This window comes from Vanessa atalanta, chromosome 14 (genome assembly GCF_905147765.1).
Source record: "Vanessa atalanta chromosome 14, ilVanAtal1.2, whole genome shotgun sequence".
Lineage (NCBI taxonomy): Eukaryota > Metazoa > Arthropoda > Insecta > Lepidoptera > Nymphalidae > Vanessa > Vanessa atalanta.
This window is the reverse complement of record NC_061884.1, coordinates 10,414,109-10,435,567: the sequence shown is the minus strand read 5'-3', so window position 1 is coordinate 10,435,567 and position 21,459 is coordinate 10,414,109. Positions and strand designations below refer to the sequence as shown.

Here is a 21,459-nt window from a genome sequence, read left to right as displayed (position 1 = left end):
AATTTTCATTTAAAGAAAATCTGAGAATATTTCGTAAACGGACGTTGTAATAATATCATTTTGTAAACGTTCTAGTAGCAGTTACATTTTATGGTATAGAATACCCTGTAGGCTGGCATATGAGTACATAATAGGCCATTACACAGAGTCCTCCCCGAAGAAAGAGGACATTGAGGAACAAATTAGAAATAATAGGAAAAATTGTAATAAAATCCTCTTTATGAGCTTATTTCATAAGATTAGTTTTATTATCACCTACAAAATGACGTATAAAATTGTTTTATTTGTTTTTATTATTTATACCCATAACTGTACTGTACCCATATGTGGGTTCGATATTCAAAATATTTTCATTAAAATATTACATATACGTATACGTATACCTATTACAAATGGATTTTTAATCAACGAAAATTACTTAAAAGCACTAAAAGTGAAATAAATGAATTCCATTTTTAAATTGAATAAAATAAATACTATGTTTTAAAATAGTGACAGATTGGATTTACGGATATTGATTTATGTTACGATGGGTTCAGTAGAGAAGCCGCTTATATGAATATTGTTAATTTTAGTAAGTGTACATATGTTATTTACAAATTATTTGAACGATAGTATCGAGGTGTGGGAGGACAATCGCTATATAGATGGTAATACAAGCTGCAATACAATATAACTAAGAAATGATTTATTAACCTATTTCGATAAAGCAATCATGTGTTTGCCTAAATTAGTTTAGTAATGTAGTTTAAAATATCGAAGTCGACTGTCTCGTTATTCAGAAATAAAGACACTCTGTGATTTTTTTTTAAATGTTAAACTGAACTTTAAATAAAAATGTTATGCCTTTTACGTGGTGGTAGGGCTTTGTGCAAGCGCACCTAAGTATGTACCACCCACTCATCAGATATTCTCCTGACATACAAAAATACTTGGTATTATTGTGTTATGTCTAGATGCCATGTGGTCCGTTTGCATGTCCTCTCATCAATTTACATTACATCACATATTAAATTAGCAGCCTGTACATTTCCCACTGCTGGGCTAAGGCCTCCTCTCCCTTTGAGGAGAAAGTTTGGAGCATATTCCACCACGCTGCTCCAATGCGAGTTGGTGGAATACACGTGTGGCAGAATTTCGTTGAAATTAGACACATGCAGGTATCCTCACGATGTTTTCCTTCACCGCCAAGCACGAGATAAATTATAAACACAAACTAAGCACATGAAAATTCAATGGTGCCTGCCTGGATTTCGGGTTCATAACCCGAAATCATCGGTTAAAATGCACGTGTTCTAACCACTGGGCCATCTCAATACAAAACGAAATACAAAGTTGTATGAACCATTGTTCTCTGTTGCATTAGGGCGTAACTTGAAATCCGTGAAGCTGTTTTAAACAATTACAAGCATTTAATGTTATGTTCATCACTTTAAATGTGCTCGTGAAACGTAACCTCCTCCTTTTTATGATGTTGATTTAAAGACAAACATACATTTATGATTTTGCAGATGCATGAGCCCGCACGCTAATGAATGCGAGCACGCATGATCTCGAGCACGTGTATTAGTAAGTGAGGTGAGTACCTTCATCGAATTCTAATACATCCATTATGAATCTAACGCCATTTTCAACTGGACTGCAATGAAATCGAAACTAAAGAATAATAAAAGTTTCCGAATGAAGACTGCGATGGATTTTTAAAACGCCGTTTAATATTTTCGTTTGACCAATCTTTTCCGTGGAAAAATTTTAATTAAGCGCCGTGAGCGTTTATTTTATCGTTTTCCCCTCTTTTATTCCTGTAATCTGTTATTGGATGTTGAAATTTTTGTTAGTACCGAATTCCAATTTCGCTTCATCTTATACAATTAAAAGTAAGAAGCAATTATTGAAACTACTTTAATTAAAGCGGGAAATGTTTTACGAAGACTAACACATATTCTGTAGTACTAAAAGTCGTTTTGTGAAATTTGAAAGTTTAAATTAAATTATATAGGTAGTATGTTTGCGTTTTTGTATTAGATTCATTTTATTATTGTTATTATATTTCGACTGCCTTGTTAGTCTGGTGGATAGTTGCTAGAAACAGATCTTGAAATCCTGATTCAGGATAGGCCGATTTAATAATTGGATTTCTCGAAATATTCTGAGATGGAGTCCAGAAATTGGAAGCATGTGCACTCCCAGACTCCCACACTTTGGAAAACACGTAAAGTTGCTAGTCGTACGTACGTATCGGAATTGTCGTTCCATCGAATTATGATAGTGACCTTTCGGAGACCCTGGTGCACTATCAAAATCAAAATCAAAATATACTTTATTCAAGAAGGTTTTTACAAGCACATTTGAATCTTCATTTAACAAACTATTTAAAGTAAAGCTACCACCGGTTCGGAATGTAGATTCTACCGAGAAGTTACTGTAATATATTTAGTTGACTAAATTGGTTATAAGAACATAATTATATTTAGAATAACGTGACGTAACTGTGACGTCATTCTCCTGTTGCGATTTTGTAATCATTCTCGTATGTTTTCTTGGTATATGTATCGACTTGGTGGTATCATTATTATTTGCGTGTGCAAAAATATTACGATATAATGAATTGATTTTAAGGTAAATATCTTATACTCTATGTAACATCACCTTTATATCGGGTGAAAATGAATTATGAACTAAGCTTTAAAAACAAGTATTGATGTTGGTAACTTTGAAATTTAGAGTATAATTTGCAGTTCCAAATTTAAATTTTCGAATTATAATACCGAACCAAAATATAATGATGAATTAGCTATAGAAATTGTTGGATAGAAATTTTGATCTATATTACGTTGATAACAAAAAAGTTAATAATGCTCTTAAACTTCTACGAATTAGTGTATTGTACCTACTTATACAAATAAAATATATATTATATATATATATTTTTTTACAATTATACTTTTCTTTTAATATAGATCTGTGTCGAAATAAAAAAAAATAAAAAAGCTAGCAACCCCTGCTTTCAAGGAATTACTTATACTCGTATATTTTTCTCAAGTCAAGTTTAAAGTACACCCCGACACCAGTAAACTATGAATGTTTAAATTCAAGCAAGCACTTTCAATCCAAAAAAAACAAAAGAAAACAAGTCTTACTAGAAAACGTAGAATTTTACGTTTTAGAAAGTCATCGTCTACTTCTACGTTAAAACGGACAAAGTTGCGAGTGAAACTAATCCTACCTAAACGCGTTAACACATTTCACACACGGTTTTTCCTTACTATTTTGTAGACTTGTATTTTAGTAGCGTTAATGCGTTTCTAAAAAGTGCAAAACGTATATCAACGCTACCGCAGTGCGCTTGTTCGAAAACCTCATAAGATACAGTTTTTGTTATTTTCTGAATAGCGTGTTCTGTATGTGAGAACGAATGGGTTAGTAAGTAAAGTCAAAAACAGAGGACTTCCTCTAGCACGCTTTAATTATACGTTTTAAGACTTAGAATAAAATGTATAAATAATGATACGAAACTTGTATTAACTACAAAGCTTTGCCGGCTTCATGTCTAGCTGCAATTTAAATTTAAGTCGTAATCTTTTCGCTTTTTATGACACACAATCGAAATTTACAATTATTTTTATTTAATTTTTGTTTTATTGGATGAATTTTTTTATAACCTAGCAACCGCCCGCCGGCTTGTCGAAGAAAGTGTTATGATATAAATAAAATTTATACCCCAAAGCTTACAGGAACAATGCAGCTTTTTATCTGTTATTTTTTTAAATTGGATAATTAATTACGGATATGACCTCAGTACTAACAAAGAAATTTTACCTTTTTATAGTATTTGTATAGACTAGTGTAAATAATCTGCGTGAAAACATATTGGCATACGTGTATGTCAATTGATGATTCAAAGCCATATATGATATTGGGATTTCATTTACGCAACTTTAGCTTATAAAATCAAGGTCGGTCACAATAATTTAATAAAAAATTGGACTCTACCAGATGTATGTCCACCAAGCAGTACCATCATGATTAATTAAAAAGGCAAGTCAAGTTACTACGGGCAGGCTACTTACAGAATAGTTCTGTTTATCCTTGCAGTTTTAACATTACAGGTCTACACCATGGTTCAAAGGGTACATAATGTACATAATGTGTTAACTTCACATTACAATATTCCTTTATAAAAAGACAATGTAAAACAAAAATAAATATATAAATAAGATTAATAATTAATTAGATCTGCGCGTATAAATAAAAAAATCCGTCCATCTTTGTCATATTAGTATATACTACATCCAGTTTTCGGTTTTATTATGATTTGTAAAAAAAGTAAGTTAAGTAACGGCGTGTAAAAGTTCCACTAAGCTGGGTTAAGCCCTACTCTCCCTTTGAAGGTAAGGTATCGACCTAATCCAAGCACTACTGAATTTCCATGTGTTTAATTAGTGTTTATAATTCACCTCGTGCGCGGTAATGAAAGAAAACATAAGAATGTCCTGCATGTGTCTCATTTTAATGAAATTCTATCGCAAACATATCCACCAACCCGCATTGGAGTAGCGCGGTGGAATAAGCTCCATAGCTTCCCTTAAAATTTTACTAACGAAACATCAAACATAATGTTGAATTTCAAAAGTTTCATACATCCAATTTAATAACGTTTTATAATCTCTCCGTTTCATATGATAATTCCATTGGTCTTACTTTTATGAATTTGTTTTAGGGTATGAAAGAGACAGAAAATCCGAAGCTTTCGTACGCAAGAACGGACAAAGGGTATGTATATCCTTTGAGCCTCTTGTTTATATTACAAAGTATTGCATTCCTCTGAATGTTTTTCTTAGAATGGCTGTATTCAAAATAATAGACAGTGTTTATTTGAAGTGAAATATTGAAAAAATAATTTATACGATTTCGAATTCAAAATAAATTCTAAAATTATATTCTCTTCGACAAGTACCTATATAGCTTTTTTATTATTCACTTAATGTGAATACAAAGATACTCAAAAATATATCGGCGCTAGTATTATAAAAAATGAAAAAGGAGTGTTTTTAGTTTTTGTTTTTTTTTTTTTATATTTTAAACGGTTGTTACAAGTCTGACTGCTTCGATGGTCTTGTGGCTTGATATAAGGCCACGTATTCCAAGGTCCTAGGTTCAAACCCCACGTCGGACCGATAAAAAGTTTATTGGTTTTTTTCGAACAATTCTCAGTAATAGCCCGAAGTCTGGAAGTGTGTACACTTTTGTGCCTTTGAAAGTACGCAAAGCTGTTAGTTCTACGCCTGAGCCAAGTCGAGTCGTATCGGATTTTCCATCTCATCTGATTATGAGATTGACAGAATATAGAGCGCAGTTGCACTCTATATTCTGTCACTCATCAAACATAGTTATGTTTGCACACACACTTGGACACTATTATATATCCTGCTTCGTTGGTTGATCTCCCATGAGATTAGCCCCCGTGACCAAAATCGGGTGGACGACGTCATCAGCACTATTAAAAGAACTATATGGAAGATCATAAAGGACAATTTGCATATTATTCCTACGTCATTTTTTTACGGCAGAGTGGTGGACGACTATATGGGCCACCTGATGGTAAGTAAGTAAGCCCCCATAGATAATGGCGCTGTAAGAAATATTAACCATTCCTTACATCGCTAATCCGCGAGAAACCTTTGGAACTAAGATGTTATGTCCCTTGTGCCTATAGTTACACTAGCTCCTTCAAACCGAAATACAATGATACTGAGTAGAGCGGTAGAATATCTGATGAGTGAATGGTACCTACCCAGACGGGCTTGCACAAAGCCCTACCACAAAGTATCGTACATAAAAATTAAATGATACCTCGCTATATCAGGCAAGTAGACAAACAGCATGCGAGTAGGAAATTAAAGATATTCATATGATTTTTAAATTATTGAAATTTCGCTGTACTGGGTCAACTGAAAAAAAAACGATCTATAAAAAAACCGACTATTTACTTTCCTTAACGAGCAGCCCGCGTTGCACACCATGACCTCTATCAATGAGCCGAACACATTTAAACGTTTGCCTAGTGAAAAAAAAAACATAATATGTACAATTTCCAAGTTTATATATGAAATAAATAAGTCATTAACTAGAATTTATAATAACGTGATTTAATTTGAATAATTCTAAATCAAGCTTAACCTGGAACGGAAAATATGTCCAAAGAAAAAAAAAATTAACTTAATTCTTATTTCCTATAACTAAAATTAATTCAAAGTTCTCTATTAGAGCCAAGATAGCCCAGTGGTTAGAACGCGTTCATCTTAACCGATGATTTCGGGTTCAACCTAGGCAGGCACCACTGAATTTTCATGTGCTTAATTTGTGTTTATAATTCATCTCGTGCTCGGCGGTGAAGGAAAACATCGTGAGGAAACCTGCATGTGTCTAATTTCAACGAAATTCTGCCACATGTGTATTCCGCCAACCCGCATTGAAGCCGCGTGGTGGAATTTGCTCCAAACCTTCTCCTCAAAGGGAGAGGAGGCCTTTAGCCCAGCAGTGGGAAATTTACAGGCTGCTAATGCTAATAATGCAAATGCTAAGTTCTCCATATATGTTATTTTGATTACACGTTTTCAGGGGCATAAAAAGACATACGGTTACATGTGCCCCTCCAGCTCACACGCGAGCAAAGATCCGGGGGAAACTAGTTGACATGTGACATAGTGCTATATATTTTTAAAACAAAATCACAGTGTATAAAAGTAATTAGACAAAATCATTTTTTATTCCCTAACAGGTCATTGACATGGAACCTGAGAATAATTCCCTTGTTAATACAAAATTATTAAAAATATCTTTATAAATCTATACATATAATAAAATTTAAGTGTCTGTTTGTAAAATTAAAATAACCGCTTATTACTAAATGCATATATATGTTTATACGGTACATATACCAAAATGACATATTTTTAAATTTTTGTCTGTCTGTCTGTTTGTTCCGGCTAATCTCTGGAACGGCTAGACCGATTTCAATGGGACTTTCACTGGCAGATAGCTGATGTAATAAGGAATAACTTAACAATAACTTTTTTGTTAAATTCAAATGCGAACGAAGTCGCGGGCACAGATCGTAGTTCATAAAGACGACTAAGTGTGTTACTAAAAAGTGCAATACATCAACACTACCGCAGTGCGTCAGATTAAATAAAACCTCACAAAATGATAGCACTCGTCGTGTGAATGTAACATTATAAAGCTGTAGCCACACACTGCGAGATGTTATCAGATATATGAAAATGTATTTTAAATTAACAAAATGAAGAATACCGTCTCAAAGGAACTCTAATACCTTTGAAATGATATATATTAAAATATCCTCACTTTATACTTTGTATGGTATTATTTTCATTAATGAAATCCTATAAAGTTTTAGGAGTTTCTGTATTGGTGACATATATGCGAACGGGCAATACTCTAAAACAAAAAAGAATAATAATACGAAAAAATTCTGCACATCTTCTGGTAAAAGACTTTATTTATTTATTTGGGAAACAAACAATTAGTAGTAAAAAACAAATATAAAAAAATAATATAAATCAATCAAGTTTCCACTTAAAATTAATACACACAAATGACAACTTACGTTAAAAATAAAAACAAAAACAGAAAGTATAAAAAGCAAGTAAAACATTTATAGTTTAATAATATGACGTAAATTATATTTAAATTCACTAATTTTTGAGTTAAATATATCTAATTCATAATTAAGGAGAATGTACGCAAATATGACGCGCACAAGTGTTCTGCATCGCTTAGTCGCGCCACAGTAGCTGCACGTAATAGCAAGCACTCTCGTGCAAACGTGGTTTTGCGCGCTGAAATTGTGGATTCGTCTACTTGTGAAAGTACTTTGTGAGAGGTCTTACAAATTCATATCATTCAGTTCATTGATTTCAGATTTGATTTCAATGAATGCAATGTTGCTAATTAATATCTAGGTATTGCAAATTGCTTTGCATTGCGCTCGGCTAGGTATGCGTTGGCCTTTACACCTCATGGTTGACGAATTATGAGAGATCGGCGATTCCACTTTTAGAACTGATTTATTTGAATATAAATGAATACTATTTTAGGGATCAAAGTTGAATAATAATTTAGAAGGATTAAAATTACAGTTTCAGATAGTTTTCTTCATTTTACTGACAATTAGTAAGGTAGCTATTAATTTTGTATGAAACATCAAACACGAATATTGAAACTAGACATTTTATAAAGTTTTTATCGCACAGCGGGATGAAAAACGAGAAATTATAAAGATTCTAAACAAGATTAATTAAATTTTCTTTAAATTGACGACGGAACGTTGTTCAATCAATGTCATTTTAGATGATATGGTAAAAATATAATTAGATTTATAGCTACTACTACTTACTAAGAAAGTGCCAGATAAAAAGCGTTAAGCATGGGCATAATACGCAGTTAATATGTTTGATAATGGGCAAAGTAGTGCGCGTCATGTTTGTTTCCGATGCTATTCCGAAGCGATGCAGTGAGCAGACTCCTTAAACATTGCACTCAAATTCTACCTTAATTTTTCTCATAGTTTATCTAAAAATAATTGGACTTAATATTAATATGTTTAGCCTTTTTAATTCAAAAGCGTTTCACTTGTTTATTGATTGTCAAAGATCTACCACCGATTCAGAAGAATATACACTTCATATGTAAATATAATCAGCGGATACGATTTTATTTTAGTATACATTAAGGTTGTATTTTACTCGAAATGGCCAGGAAACGATCGTTTCATTCCCATATGAGGCCATTGCATCTCTACAAGTTAAACTATAGTACAACGTATAGCTACTAAGCCAATAAATAGTTCTCCCTTCAAGATTTTTTCTGAAGCAATCTGAAGTCTAGAACTTGGCATTATTTACAATCCCTCAGAAAGTACATAAAGCCGATGGTCCTGCGCCTCTTTGGTCGTGTCAAATTGCCAATTTTTTTATCCTTGTCGGATTTTTTTGTACGTCTCGAACTGTCGCTGTTTTTCCTTATCGGGTTTTGGGATTGAGGGAATTAAAATTGCATCTACATGTACAGATATCACTGCCCGATAATATCTTCAGCAAAGTTAGGTCTCCGTTGAGGTTAGCCGCAGAGATCCAAATCAACTAGAAGGACATTATCATAATTATAACGGTACTTCGATTGATTGATAAAATATTACATCACCATAAGAAGGAGTTTATGAATATAGATATATAGACGGGTAAATAGGCCACCTGATGAAAAGTGGTCATCACTGCTTACATTGCTGCTTGGCGATGGTGGTGTCTACGTAGATGGGCTTGCACCAAATCTTACCACCAAGTGAATCAATCTATCAAGTAAAATCTAATTCGCCATAAAGTAACGAACGCCAAAATTTAAGTCTTGTATTGCTAAAACTCATAAGTTATATAAGTTTTATTTCAATAATACTTGAAAGTCTGTACTTTAATATATTCTAGTTATCTGAACTCAGCCTTATTACTCCAGGAGTCTAGGAGTATAAAGTATACCTACTGTTTTTTACGGCACTATGCATAGCTTTTGCGAATAGAATTTTTCCGGTAATTCCTCAGTTTGCTTGAAAACTTAGAAACGATCTCGTAAATTACTACATTTCTGTAAAAACGATTCGTTTAGATAACATCAGCTTTTCTTTTGAAGTCGTTTACATTACTTTTTTTTTTTACATTAACAGCCTGTAAAGTTCTCACTGCTGGGCTAAGGTCTCCTCTCCCTTTGAGGAGAAGGTTTGGAGCATATTCTACCATGCTGCTCTAATGCGGGTTGGTGGAATACACATGTGGTAGAATTTTGTTAAAATTAGGCACATGCAGGTTTCCTGACGATGTTTTCCTTCAGTGCCGAGCACGAAAGAAACACAAATTAAGCACATGAAAATTCAATGGTGCTTGCCTGGGTTTGACCACTGGGCCATCTCGGCTTAAAAGTCGTTTATTACAATAAAAAAAAACTTGCAGTTAACAACTGCACCTATATAGTGCACAAGTGTGCACAGATGCACACACTATCCTCCAACTCCCACAAAACGTCATGCTGATATGATCGGAAAGAACGCCCACAGGCTCAATAACTTTACGTGATTTTCGAGGTACGGGATAGTACATCTTTTCTTACTCCGACCTGTTATAGAGAATTTCTTGACCAAAAAAATCATCAACTTTTCGGATCGCCGGCTTAGTTGTCTTGGTCTATTGGCTAACTTTATCAGTTTCGAATGTTGACCATAAAGCTATAACATAAGTTCTTAAAATAAGGAGACATTTAACAAATATTTGCTGCTTCTATTTTATACAAAATTAAAAAACTCCCATTTGTATTCATATAATCTCTACGTAGAAACAAACTTGCTTCACATCATCTGAACGATCTTCTGAACTATACAACGGAATATAATATGACTTTCATAAATAAACAGAATGATTCAATAGAAAGGTTGATACGTACTAAATGCATATTAAAGCAGAATAATGACGAGAATTTATAATTTCCTAGTCGGAAAAAAACAACAATTTTTATGTTTATATTTGTTCTCCTAAAGCTAGTATTTGTATATTTTATGAACAAAATGAAATATAATGTCAATATTTTAAAGTTTTTAAAGAATTTAATCTAGAAATCTAGGCTAAAAGTGATATATACAGAGCAATTTCGATCGAATAAAGCATACTTAAGCTAGAAACCCATTAAAGCGTCTTAGAATCCCAATAATTCAAGTAGTATTACACATCAGAGACTGTGAAGTCATGCTAGTTGAATTACGATCACGCGAGCGAGTTATAATAAAATACTTTATCTTATTGTGAATAAGGTCCATAATTCAACGACGTAAATAAAATGTCCACTATAAAGTCATATGCTCATAGCACACGAAGCTAATTAAAGCATACAGAATATTTTATATAGGACACTTCTTTTCATCTCATGTTTAAGTAATCGCTTATCCTTTGCATAAACCAAAATTTGCCCTTAAATATAATATAATACAAAACTATAGTTAGATATAGAAATCCATACAATAATAGATTTTGCAAATAAACGCCAAATTATCACTGTATTATAAATACTATACAAAATCGAGACCCTCGTGATGTAATTATATTCTTTTACTCTAATAATATGTTTTTACTATATAAATATTTATAGTATTTCAGTTTGAAGACTGTTAAATACTTTACAAAAGTAATATTTTTCACACTTTTGTCTATTAGTGGTATCTATTACGTAGTTAATAAGTACTTTCTATCTAAGTGATATCGAACTTAATTCCTGATTTCTTGGACTCCTTCTAATACTCACTTCTAGTAATAGATTATGGAAAATTAAATGTTAAATCGAATAGCAGTAAAATTTATAGCATCTTATCGAAAACTAGCCTTAGTTCATTGGGTCAGGAGCGACCGAATTCCTTGAGTAAGAGACGACTTAATACAGCAAATGATTACGAATGTAACATAAATTGAGGTACAAAGCAACTCTTATCTGTATATATAATGAAGCACTAGAAACCGTGTGTCTGTATATTGAATAGTGAACAACGAAAAAATTGTTACAGAACACGAAAATATTTTAATATTTTTTATTTTTCTGTATGTAATGTGAAACTATTGACCGAATTGTCTTGCAAATTGTACATGTAAGTAGATTAAGGTAAACTTAGAGCAATATTCGGCTTAGTCCATTGACAAATCGTTCGGTTGATGTTACAGAAAATGTAAAAAAAGCATTTAAAGAAATAGGCTATTCTGTAACAAGAAACTCGAAAGTCATCGCAAAACACGAGCATGAATAGTCAGAATGTGATATACGAAATTGACTAGAATAATTATAAAATTGATACGATACACGTTTCAAAATGACGTATCACTGTTATTCGATTGATAATATTTCACGTGTGAGATGCGAAGGGATTTCTTACAGAATCGCACTGCAGAGCTGTAATAATAAAAACGACTTTCACGCGGACGAAGTCACGAGCTCCAGCTAGTTATATAATAATATATATAATAAGTCTTAATTCCGTAGTCAAAGTAAGGGTCTTATGATGAAAATGTTAATAATTTAATGACTAAGCATAAGTAGATCAATTCATACGTGAGTTGGAAATATTACGGAAGATACAACTGTAAGTGCGTGATTTTCTCGTTATCGACTGACTTTACTGAACTAAGCGTTCATGGTTGCGTCAAATCATAGATCTCGGCATTTATTAAAAACACAAAATATTTTAACACTATCGAGGCCCTGCTGCTCTAATAAGCGATATATTTTTAACTCATAATTATATTTGAATTGAATAAAATATTTTATTGTTTGACATACTCTTCTACATAAATATGTACACACTATATTATACTAATATTAAGATATGTGCACAGCAATGTACCATCATAAATAGGAAGGTCACAGTTATTTTGAAATTCAGGGACATACGCTGATTTTCAGTGACCGCTTTAGAGGGTATTTTCGTCATTGTCTTTCCCACTGAACTGAATAACATAGATCCCATACCATTAGACCAAAATTAAAAAAAAAGCCTTACAATCTACAAGGTAACAAAAATGACGTCACAAGTACGTAATTATCTGTTATAATAACGTAATTCGACGTAAATAAAGTAATTAAATAATTTCGGTTTCATGTTTCTCTCTGGTTTTAGAAGTTCCCTTTAATGCTTTTGAGAGAATATTAAGTCTTTGATAATGTTCATTACGATTTCATAATAACTGTTACATTTTCGTAGAAAAAATAATGTCAATTTACATTTATAGAATTCTTATATAATATAATTTTTTTTTTTATGATTAATATGTATATCAAATTATACTAATACATTTTATTGGGTGGTAGAGCTTTGTGCAAGGTCGTCTGGGTAGGTACCTCTTACCGACTCATCATAATTTCTACCACCAATACTCAGTATCATCTTGAAGGGTGAGTAAGTCAGTGTAGCTACAGGCACAAAGAATAACACCTAAGTTCCCAAGGTCGGTGGCGCATTGGTGGTATAAGAAATTGGTCAAATTTCTTACAGTACCAATGTCTAGGGCATCAGTGAAGACTTACCATCAGGTGGGTCTATTGACAGTCCGCTAACTAACTTCAAATTAAAAAATATTTTGCTTAAGAGCAGTACAGCGATAATACAAAAGCCCCATAAGTATGGGTGTCTTGTCCAATTTTCTATTATATTTTATGTTTCCATATTTCTAGTTCTTCTGATTCCGATAACTTAAAATGTTATAAATATACATATTTATTTTTTATCGAGATCAAAGGACGACGAAAGGAAGAAAACCCCATTAAGTATTACTAAAATCCACAAATCTGTCTTTATATAAAAAAGTATATATAAATATATGTTGACGGTATATGACCTTTGCATTAGTCATGTTAAATTTTGAAATGTTGACGCGCAATTTAAGTTTGCCGGTCTGATGTTAGGCTCTGAAAGATATCCACTACATGATCTCTAGACTAAACATTTTTTTATCCTAAATAAAATATAAAATTCAGTAAAATGAATACATAAATAGTCACATACATACACATACAGATACAATCACACTCAATTACATTACAATGTATTACAATAAAGTAACAGCCTATTAATATCCCACTGCTGAGCTAAGGCCTCCTATCCTTTGAGGAATAGGATTGGAGCCGTTCCCACCATGCTGCTCTAATGCGATTGGTAGAATATCGTTGAAATTTAACAATTGCAGGTTTCTTCACAATGTTTTCCTTCACCGCTGAGCACGAGAAATACAAAGTAAGCACATGAAAGTTCAGTGCTTGCCTGGTTTTGAACCCGCGACCTTCGGTTAAAATACATGTGTTCTAACCACTGGACCATCTAGGCTAGTACGACCTTATTTTATATCTACCATAAGCTAAATGTATTATAAGACTAATGTACTTTCCATTAAATAAATAACTAAATACGATCGCAATTAACTCTCAAGGGGTTAGTTGATAAGAATGAACTGAATCAAAATTCCATCCATTCATTCACTTGATACACTATCTGTGCATCGTTTAAGTTATTCAAATGCAGTTCTGTTAAATCTACTAATCACTGAGTAGAAGCCAATTGGTTATTCTCCGTAGTAATTAACTGAAAAGTACCTAATTAGCATTTCAGTTTAAGCACTAACGTTTCAATTTACGCTGGCTTACTTAATACGCGGTATTAAGTAATTACCCATTGGTTGCAACTTGTTTTAAGGTCGCTCTAATGTTTATATTCCATCTTGGTTTGTGCTCACTTTGACAAGCAGTAAAAGTATTTTCAAGTTGCAATAATCGTCGTTTGAGTTGAATTAAATAAGTATATAAGAAGGCGAAATGGCATAGTTGCTATAACGCGTTATCTTCACTTGGTGGTAGGGCTTTGTGCAAGCCCGTCTGGGTAGGTACCACCCACTCATCAGATATTCTACTGCCAAATAACAGTACACTGTATTGTTGTGTTCCGGTTAGAAGGGTGAGTGAGCCAGTGTAATCACAGGCACAAGGGACATAACATCTTAGTTCCCAAGATTGGTGGCGCATAGGTGTTGTAAGGAATGGTTAATATTTCTTACAGCGCCTTTGTCTATGGGCGGTGGTGACCACTTACCATCAGGTGGCCCATATGCTCGTCCGTCAACCAATGCCGGAATAAAAAAAATAAAAAAAAACCGTGGATTGCGAATTCAAAATCCAATCACCACCAGGCCCTATAGTTCTATGTGACCTCGTGCTCAGCCTAAGGAAAACATAATGATGAAATGAAACTTGAATATGTCTGTTTTCAATGAAAATCCGCCACATGTGTATCTATCCGAATTGAAGCAGCATGGTGAAATTAGATACAAGCGCTCTTCTCATATGAAGAGCCTAGTACTAGGAGATTTACAGCCAAGAAGCACTGGTTCTAACCACTAAGCCATCTCAAGACCATCACGGGTCTGACAAGTTATATATTGTCCTTCTAACTATTCAAAATATGTTAGAAGTCTTTACCATCATCTTATTAATTTAATAAATGCGAAAATTAGGGTGGATGGTTTCTCCATCACAGAGGAACGACTGAAAGGACTGAATGATATTTGACACGGAGGTAGATTATAGTATGGAATAGCACAATGAAAAAATACCTGATATCGTCACCCCCCAGTCGGCACACGCGGCAAATCAGTAGGCGGAAGCTAGTTATATTATAAACCTTATATTCCAACTAGTATAATTTACCGGTCCTGCTCAAATGTTAAACTTTTAACAAACAAGTTTAATATTAAATTAAATAAAGTTTTAACTGTGATTTGTTAGTTAAATATTTAAGTTTAAATTTAGTGTAGTTTGAATCAAAAGACCGATCCCGGTGATATTCAATGCGAATTTTGTTTGATTATAAATAATGAATGCTAGGCCTGACTGGTTTGCATTTGTTTGTATATTTTGGCTTTAAAACAAAAGTATTATATTATAATAAATAGATTTCACATGTATTCAATTTTCAAGTATTTTATTTTTCCGTCGTATATAGATAATGTACTTACATTAAGAATCGGTTTTTTGAGCGCATTATTAAAATTTAATAACTTTTGCAAATTTTCTGTATTATTTATTAACTTAATGCAATATTTAAATAAAAATGTGCTAAGGCGGAATTATTCGAAAGAGTTGTCACTGTCAAATTTAGGATAACGAGTGGGATAAATATTATATAATATATTTATTTTAAACTATAACATGAGTTGAAAATAAAATTTTGATTATATTTTATACATAGGTAAGAATATTTACCCAACTTCGCTGCATATATTGGCCAGGTCGCCTACTTATATCACATAAAAACTCTATTGCCTCATCCTGATAGTCTGAACTTCAATCTGATAAGCCGAGAGATCCATGGTTCAGGATGAAGACCAACGGTTATACGTTCTTTATGACGCTCTTTTTATTGGCCTTAGATATATAACACTCCCGATACCGAAACTTCATACGCCTACCGAGAAATTCCCTATAACTTATTTGAATAGAAATCTCGTCACTAAGGATTATATAACATTTCGTTTTCCTCGTGGACTATTCCAGGATCATATTATTGCGTAAATACAACTAAAGTATCCTACCATTCTGTACCAGAAAAATATTTCAGATTTTTTATGTAACGTCATTATTATTAAACGACTTAAAAAAACTCGAATAACTCAAACAATTAAAATAAAACCTACTCCCGTCATACATATTTCAATTAATATACGTCCGTTTTTTGAACAACATTTCCGTGTAGCTATTATAGATAGAGTCTACAGTTCAGCTACTCTTTACTATACACAGAAAACACTGCACGAAATAAAGACAGAAAATGTGTGAGAGTCGGCCTTATTTCTGCTACAGCGGTTTTCTAGGTAACCTTTAGAAGAGGAAAGAAAAAAAACCGATAGCTTACATGTTTAAGTGTCTTAAATAATAAGAAAGCCAACAGTAAGTATGCTTACAAGTTTTAAACTTGTCTTAAATAATAAAAATTACTTGTAAAAATCTTTTTTAAATCTCTTAAATAGTACTTATATTCAGCGGCATAGAAGAATCATTGTAAATAAAAGACATTTCATCCTCTTCAGCGTTTAAAAGCTTAGTCTAGTACGAGCCTTTGGAATACGTATTATGTGAACCACATTCCTGGGCATCTTGCTTTACATTTACTCCGTATAAAAGTGTATTCATTTTAATATATTCATGTCTTTTATGAATGCAAGATGGATTCTTTTAATTTCTGTTAAATAAAATGTTCATTTTAAGGGAACTACATGGGCCAAAAAAACAGTTTTAAGTATTTTTGTTACTCTGCTTTGTACTCTATTTATTTTATTTTTAAGCTATTAAAATTTCTAAGATTCAATTAAAAATTGCCTTGACAGACTGTGTTTACTGTGTGTTTGTTTGTGTGATTTTATGACTTTTATTGATTATCAAGTTCTTCGTACACAATTCCTTGGCAGCTTAAAATCTGTCGAGATTTATTTTAAACTAAAGGTTCATGCAATATTACGGTGGCTTATCAATACTAATATTATAAATGCGAAAGTTACTCGGTCTGCCTCCTTACACTTTAACGGCTGAACCAATTTAGATGCAATTTGCTGTAGAGATAGTTTGATGGAAAGGAGAAAGGAAGGCTACTGTTTTAATTTAACACTCGAGGGGGTAAAATATTCGTTGAGGGTTTGTGTACTGTAGGTATAGTATTGTAAATTTCGGGAGAGTAAAGCCGCAGGTTCAGGTAGTACATAATTTACCTACTTACTTACTCATAGTATATTGCTTGCGTGTCAAACTTTAAGTCAACAAGAATGGTTAAATGAAACAAGTTGTAACAGAGGGAATAAAGTTCTTGACACACGAAGACGGTCAGTTGTGAAAAGTTCCATTTCGTCAGAATCTAATAAACGATTATTATTTCAATATAAATTGCTACATATGTTGTTGCTAAGCTTCTTATTATTATCATAGACATTTCATTGAATAAACAAGAACGCGAGGTAACAGAAAAAGGTCATAAGACGCTATCATTTTGTTCTAGAAAATTCTACCCTAAGATACTTATGTTATTAGCTATGCTTTTTTATTTCGCTTGGCTACTATTACAGTCTTATCTTTTATCGAAATCTTCAATTCGAGTACACGATCCATGTCAATAAAATAAATAATTATTTTATGAATTTAAGATAAGAAAATACTATCTGGGACAATGAACGTGTATCCTGAAAGTATCAACTTTGTAAATAGTTTTATACATATTTGACAAAATAGCACGATGTTTTCTTTGAAAACAATGTATGTAAAATAATTATATATTACATAGTTATATATTGGTAGACACCTTACAATTATGAAATACTCAATAGCTTTAAGAAATAAACTGCATTGTTACATCAAATTATTATGTATTTTCGTCTATTACAAGTATCCAAGCATGTTAAGACCAGAACCAGTGTAACTAAAGGTAAAAAGGACATAACATCTTAGCTCCAAAGGTCGGTGATGCATTAGTAATATGAGGAATGGTTAATATTTCTTATATCTATATATAAAATATATAGGGGCGGTGGTGATCACGTACCATTAGGTGGTCTATTTGGTCGTAAGCCTACAGATATAATAAAAAAAAAAATACTTTCTGGAAAAGAAACGTGTGTGTTTTAATAATGGTGTGAAAATATCAAATGCCTATTCGTTTGTATAATAGAACCCACGGTTATTTTTAACTTGGCCTATTAAAAATTACATATTACTCAATACAAGACTATATTCAATATAAAAAGTGTGGACTAAGTATTTATTGATTTTTTTTATAATATATTCTATATTATAAAAAAATATTGTACTTCATTCAAATACTATGTAATTAAAATGGTGAAAATAGTAACTGATGAGTTTCTTGCCGGCTCTTATCGGTAGAATCTACTTTCAAAACCAGTAGTAGCTTTAAATTTAATTCAACAGATGTAACATGACGATTCAAAAGTAATTTAATGTGCCTACTTCAATGAAGAATATTTTGATTTTGATTTTTATTTTAAGGCAAGGCAAGGCTTTTATGAAAATAAGAATACGTCAGTTTTTTATCACAATCTTAATTAATATTATAAATGCTTAATGAGTTTATTTGTGACATATCTTAATTACTTAATTCATGATAATAAAATTTTACACACTATCAAACAGTGTGAAAAATTTTACCGGCGGCCTCGCCGATGCCCCTGATAACGTGTTATCAGGGGCACCGGAGAGGCCGCGTGCAGACAATAGTTTAATATCAAATATGAAGACCTTACTCGTCTGTCAATATTAGATTAATGCTTGTATTGAAAAAATAATAAAACACATTCTAACATAATTTTAAGGGGGCATTATCCTCTTGTACATCTTTTCAATGATTATGCATTACATGAGCCGAGATGGCCCAGTGCTCGTGTCCAGAACGCGTGCGTCTTAACCGATGATTTCGAGTTCAAATCCAGGCAAGTACCACTTGCCTGGATTGGAATGTTCATGTTTCAAGTGCTTAATTTGCGTTTATAATTCATCTCGTACTCAATGGTGAAGGAAAGCATCGTGAGGAAACCTGCATGTGTCTAATTTCAACGAAATTCAGCCACATATAATAACCAACCTGCATTGGTTGAATATGCTCCAAACCTTCTACTCAAAAGGAGCGGAGGCCTTAGCCCAGTAGTGGGTAATATACCGGCTGTTAATGTAAAAAAAATTGTATGCGTTATATTGTATTGCAAAATTCGTATTTAATATGGTTAGACACATAGTTTTTATTTAAGTTTAAGTTTAGATATCAGTGACGATTCGATATCACATTTATAAAGCTAGCACATTGAATAAAAGTCGTTGCCCCTTATATGTAATATAGAGTAAAATTCGTTCTAAAAGCAACTTGAAACAGATTTCTCTGGAATTCTTTCAACTTCAAACTCAAAGCTGAATCGAATTGAATTCGAAGGTTTCGCCCAGTTAATTTCAATCTTTTTTATTTCTGTAAGTGTATTTCTTCAAACCGCACACTTTATTTTTGATTTTGTTAAAAATGTCTTAATAAGAAATTCATCATGTATTTATTATTAAAAAATTGCCTGCGTCATACGTGTGAAGTATATTTGGTATCTTGTAATAATGTAAATAACATTTTTTTGCTTAATAAATTGAAGAGTACTGAGAAATGCATAAGTGACTCAATTTATAGCTTGTGTTACCCCTAAGGAATATAACGATAAATAATACCCCAAACATTAAATATTTTCTGGCATTTGCAGATTGTGGTAGATTAAATAAACTCAGATACTTACACACATACATGTACATGTAGTCAGACACTTTAAATGTTATACTAATTTTTAGGCTAACATTCAAATAATACGTAGTTTTTTGAGCAGCATCAATAACTCACACACATGTGTACAATGTACGCTTTAATATAAACACAAATACACTTTGTAACTTAAGCGCTGTTTTAATGTTTTCGCCATAAAAGTTTCATGATAATGTAAAACTGTACACGTCATATTTACGAAGTTGCTGAGTTATTGTAATACAAACTCGATGCTTACCGCAGAACATGATCGTCAAATGTCACCTAAAAGTTAAGCAATATTGACTTTAAAAATTACTTAATGAAAGGATGTATGCGTCATAATTGCGTATCGCTCTAAGTTGGTTATCAATTTCATTATTGTGTAACAAAGTCTCTCGGCCTCGGGGTAAACCTCCTTTCGTTTTTAACGTAACTTTTTTCTATTCTTACGTAAGCGTCAATACGTAAATACAAACGTCAAAACTTTTACTTGGTGGTGGGGTTTTGTGCAAGCCCGTCTGCTTAGGTACCACCAAATCATTCATAGCCAAGCAACAATGCTTAGTATTTTTGTGTTTCGGTTTGAAAGATTTGACCCAGTCTAACTACAGACACAAGGGACATAATAACAAATAACAACATCTCGAGTGATTTTTGCGATATAAGGAATTATTATTATTTTTTACTTATGTCTACGGACAGTGGTGGCCACTTCAAATTAGGTGGCTTAATAGACCTTTCGCCTATCTATATAACATATATAAATATTTTCTTAGATAAACCAGCAAGAAACTCGATAGTTACCCTTTTTTAATCATTTTCAAATAAATAACTCAGTAAACATGTTGTGCAATATTTGTATGCCCTATTTGGAGACCAACGAACACCTAATAAACTACTACTAATGTGCAAAAGTAATTCAAAACCAATGTCGATGAACGCTCAACCTATAAATTAGTAACCATATTTTCTAGCAAGTAATTCCATCTGAAGCTCTACATCCATTAGAGAAATAGGTCAGGAAAAATAAAAGGTAGAACAAAATTCTAATTTTACATCCTTCAGCTTGCGACTGGATCGTTAAAACACCGAGCTTGTATTATCACGCTTAAGATTCACAAGTTTGTGTTTTACAAATGAAAATTAATTTTCTATTAACGATCATAGATTCTCATACGCTTAATATGTGTTTATGAGATGACGAAAAACATTATGAGAAACGTTGGATGGATTGTGTGAAAGACGATATGACTGGAAGAATGTTACTTGTGAGATAACGTCAGACAGAGAAGTATGGAAGAAGAAGACATGCTGCATAAGGGCAGGACGATGATGATACGACTATGTAATTGGTGGTATTAACCACAGGGGTAACTATAACCTAGCATTGAAACAGCGTGAAAGAATATTCTATAACTATCGTATGTATCTTTTTTGAGTGATATGTACCCAAATCTCTACCATCTATACTTTGGTATCGGTATATTTATGTTGATATTATTATAGTTTGATATTAACCATTAAGAAAGTTGTAGAAATAT

At 32.6% G+C, this 21,459-nt stretch overlaps 1 protein-coding gene across 2 annotated transcripts in view; it reads left to right on the top strand.

Annotated features, from left to right (window-relative positions):
- Nucleotides 1–1,521: 1,521 nt before the first annotated feature.
- The window catches only part of LOC125068768 (connectin-like), an 88,313-nt gene continuing 68,375 nt past the window's right edge, over nucleotides 1,522–21,459 (top strand). The window contains exon 1 of one of the 2 annotated variants that reach the window (XM_047678070.1): nucleotides 1,522–1,578. The gene's annotated coding sequence lies outside the window, so the exon portion shown is untranslated. Of the gene's footprint in view, nucleotides 1,579–4,734; nucleotides 4,774–21,459 lie in introns of those variants that run through there. The other variant, XM_047678071.1, reaches the window with a different exon arrangement.